General features: G+C 55.8%; 1 pseudogene; it reads left to right on the forward strand.

Annotated features, from left to right (window-relative positions):
- Positions 1-377: 377 nt before the first annotated feature.
- Positions 378-2,324, forward strand: LOC109438584 (DNA repair protein XRCC1 pseudogene; annotated as a pseudogene).
- The last annotated feature ends 1,333 nt before the right edge of the window (positions 2,325-3,657 follow it).

Below are 3,657 nucleotides of genomic sequence, written 5' to 3' on the forward strand. Positions count from 1 at the left end.
GCAGTCTGGGCTCCTCGGAACCTCCAAGCTCAGCATATGGGGCTGCGGGGGGAGCTGCACGCCTAGGAGGTCTTCTCAGAGCCACACCAGCTCTGTCTGGGAGCAGTGTGACCACAGGGAGGAGCGGCTGCCTCCTGCCAGGCAGGGAGGGGAGGGAGGGGGGACCCCAGAGGCTAGTATCTGAGATAGGCTAGAGATAGCTTCAGTGTTCTCTCCTGGGCCTCTGCAGTGCTGACACCAGTCCTGGTTTTAGAAGTATTTGTTACACTGCGTGGATTGATCCACTCTTCTGTGTGTTGTTTTATTCTACACTAAACATTTTAAATAATAAAGAACATGAGGACCCTCCCTTCCTTCCTGTCACCGGAGCCCACTACATTGACATGCTGGAGATCTGCCTCCGCCATGTGGTTTCCTGCAGTAGCCAGGACCCACTGTGCAGAAAACCTAAAGGCGGACACACTGAAAACGGCGGGCGGCCAAGGCAGGCAAGAAGACCATCTCGGTGGTGCTCCAGTTGGAGAAGGAGAAACAGATACACAGCGTGGACATCGGGAACGATGGCTCGGCCTTTGTGGAGGTGCTGGTGGGCAGCTCGGCCGGAGGGGCTGGGGAGCAAGACTATGAGGTCCTTCTGGTCACCTCGTCTTTCATGTCCCCTTCTGAGAGCCGCAGTGGCTCAAACCCCAACTGTGTTTGCATTTTCGGGCCTGACAAGTTGGTCCAGGGAGCAGTCGAGAAGCATTGGGATGACGTCAAAATTGTTTGCAGCCAGCCCTACAGCAAGGACTCCCCCTATGGCCTGAGTTTTGTACGGTTTCACAGGCCCCCAGACAAAGATGAGGCAGAGGCCTCACCCCAGAATATGACCAAGCTTGGCCAGTTCCACGTGAAGGAGGAGGATGAAGGTGCCAGCTCCCTGAGACCAGGGCCCTCTTCTTCAGCCGGATCAATATGATATCTACTGCCACAGCGAGTGACCCGGCAGGACCCAGTTATGCAGCTGCTACACTGCAGGCCTCTAGTGCCACCTCCTCAGCCTCTCCGGCCTCCAGGGCAGTAGACAGCACCTCCAAGCCTTGTGAGTCCCCCAAAGGGAAAAGGAAGTTGGCTTTGAACCAAGAAGAAAGGAAGACCCCCAGCAAACAGTCACCTCAGCCCTCACCATCCGCTCTTAAGGAACCCAAACGCCAGCACCCACCAGTACCCCAGCCACCACCTCAGTCGTTGCCCCAGCACATGGGGCAGTGCCAGGGAAGCCCCGAGGAGAAGGCACTGAGCCCAGGGGGCCCCAAGCTGGCCTGCAGGAGCTGGGGAAGATCCTTGAGTGTGTGATGGTGGTGCTGGGTGGCTTCCAGAATCCTTTCTGCTCAGAGCTCCGGGACAAGGCCCTAGAGCTGGGGGCCAAGTATCGGCCAGACTGGACTCCAGATAGCACCCACCTCATCTGTGCGTTTGCCAACACCCCCAAGTTCAGCTGGGTCCTAGGACTTGGAGGCCATATTGTGCATAAGGAGTGGGTGCTGGACTGTTACCACATGCGTCGGCGGCTGCCGTCCTGGAGGTACCTCATGGCAGGGCCAGGCTCCAGCAGCGAGGACGAGGGGGGCCCTCACAGTGGCAGCAGCGGGGATGAAGCCCCCAAGCTTCCCCGAAAGCGCCCCCAGACCAAAACCAAGCCCCCTCAGGCAGCAAGACCCAGCTCACTCCAGAGACCCCCAATGCCAGGAGAGAGCAAATCCATCTCACCAGGGCCCCAGGAAGATACAGACGCTGAAGGACAGTAGTCAGAAGGACAGGACAATGGGGCGAAAGATTCTGGGGACACTGATGATGAGCTGAGAAGGGTGGCTGAGCAGACGGAACAAAAGCAGCCCCCTGGCCAGGGAGAGAATGGCGAGGACCCATAGGTGGGTTTCACAGATAAAAACACAGACAACGAGGGGCCCCCGGAGTCTCCCACCCTCCCAGTTCCTGAGCTCCCCGACCTCTTCCAGGGCAAACACTTCTTCCTGTATGGGGCGTTCCCTGGGGACGAGCGGCGGAAGCTCAGCCGATATGTCACAGCCTTCGATGGGGAGCTCGAAGACAATATGAGTGACCAGGTCCGGGTTGTGATCACGGCACAGGAATGGGACCCCAGCTCTGAGGAGGCCCCGGGGGCCAACCCCTCCCTGGTGTTCGTCCACCCGAGATGGACCTACAGTTGCAACGAGAAGCAGAAGTTACTCCCTCACCAGCTCTATGGGGTGGTGCCCGGGCCTGAACACACACAGGCACACGCACGCACACATGCACACAACGTGCACACGCGAGGTCAATAAAAGTGACTTGGTTTGGAGCTGCTGCCCCTCACTTGGGAGTCTCCCAGAATCTCCCAGAGGCTCCATCTTTCTGTCTTATGTTTGGTTTTTGCTTCCCCTCTGAGGGCCAGGTCTCTGGGCTGCCTGAAGACTCCTCTCCTGGGGTCCTGGAAAGAATGAGGAGCTCTTTATTGACACTGTCTTTTCAGGGGGCTGGTAGGGAAGAAGCTCTGTCACTCCTCCCTGGCCCTTCAGCCCTATGGTAGCAGCTGGCAGGGAATTGGGAATCTGACACTCAGCCGGTTCTGACCCTCTGAGCCCGTTCTCGGGTCTTGGTCCTCCCTCTGTGGGTTCTGGGCTGGAGGCCTGGGTGCTTATGAGGTGTGCCTCTCTTTTAAAGTCTCAGCCCCCCTGGCCAGGGATGTCTCCCTTTCTTCAGGACTTTTAGAAGTAGCTCTGTAACTATCACCAGCACGGTTTTACCTCACCTCACTTGGGAGGTAGAATGGGGGGAAGGAACATTTTAATCAACCCACCCAAATCCTGAACCCCTTCAAGGTTTCACCTCATTTAAGGTAGGAGCTGAGCTGGCTGTTAGAGAATCGGCAGAAGATGGGATGGCAGTTTAGGCAGGAGTCCATGGCCTGGTTCAAAGGCTAGGAAATAGGAACTAGCCTCATACCTGGGAGCAAATGAAAAGAGCATTGTCACCTTTGGTGAAGAGGCTTGAGGGGCAGATCTGGCTGGAAAGGTGGGCATAGTCCTTGCAGCTGGTAGCCACGGACGTGGGTGGCTATTTAAATGAACTACAATGAAATGAAAGGAAGAATTCACTTCCTCAGTCACACAGGCCACATTTCAAGTGCTCAGCGGCCACTGTACTGGACAGCACAGACCATTTCCATCACTAGAAAGCAGGACAGGGCTGTCCTGAAGGGCTGTCAACGCCAGGCCCAGAACCTTGCACTTCTCCTGGGGCTGGGGGAGTTAGGAAGGGATTTGAGCAGCACAAAGTGCGGATCTGCCCTTTGGGTTTCAGACCTGCCCTTTGGGTAACCTTTTCTTTCCAACTTTTGCCTCTAATCTCAATCCTTTCCCTTTCTTGACCTTTCTTTGAAGGTAGTATTAGACTGCATTCATTCATTCACACATGTACTGATCACTCACTGTATTAGTTTCCTATGAATGCTGTAACAAATTACCACAAACTAAGTGTCTTAAAAGAAGTTTATAGGGGGCTGGCCTGGTGGCTCAGGCGGTTAGAGCTCCATGCTCCTAACTCCGGAGGCTGCCGGTTCGATTCCCACATGGGCCAGTGGGCTCTCAACCACAAGATTGCCGGTTCAACTCCTCG

This window comes from Rhinolophus sinicus, chromosome 16 (genome assembly GCF_057876585.1).
Source record: "Rhinolophus sinicus isolate RSI-liver-muscle chromosome 16, RSI-T2T, whole genome shotgun sequence".
Taxonomy (NCBI): Eukaryota; Metazoa; Chordata; class Mammalia; order Chiroptera; family Rhinolophidae; genus Rhinolophus; species Rhinolophus sinicus.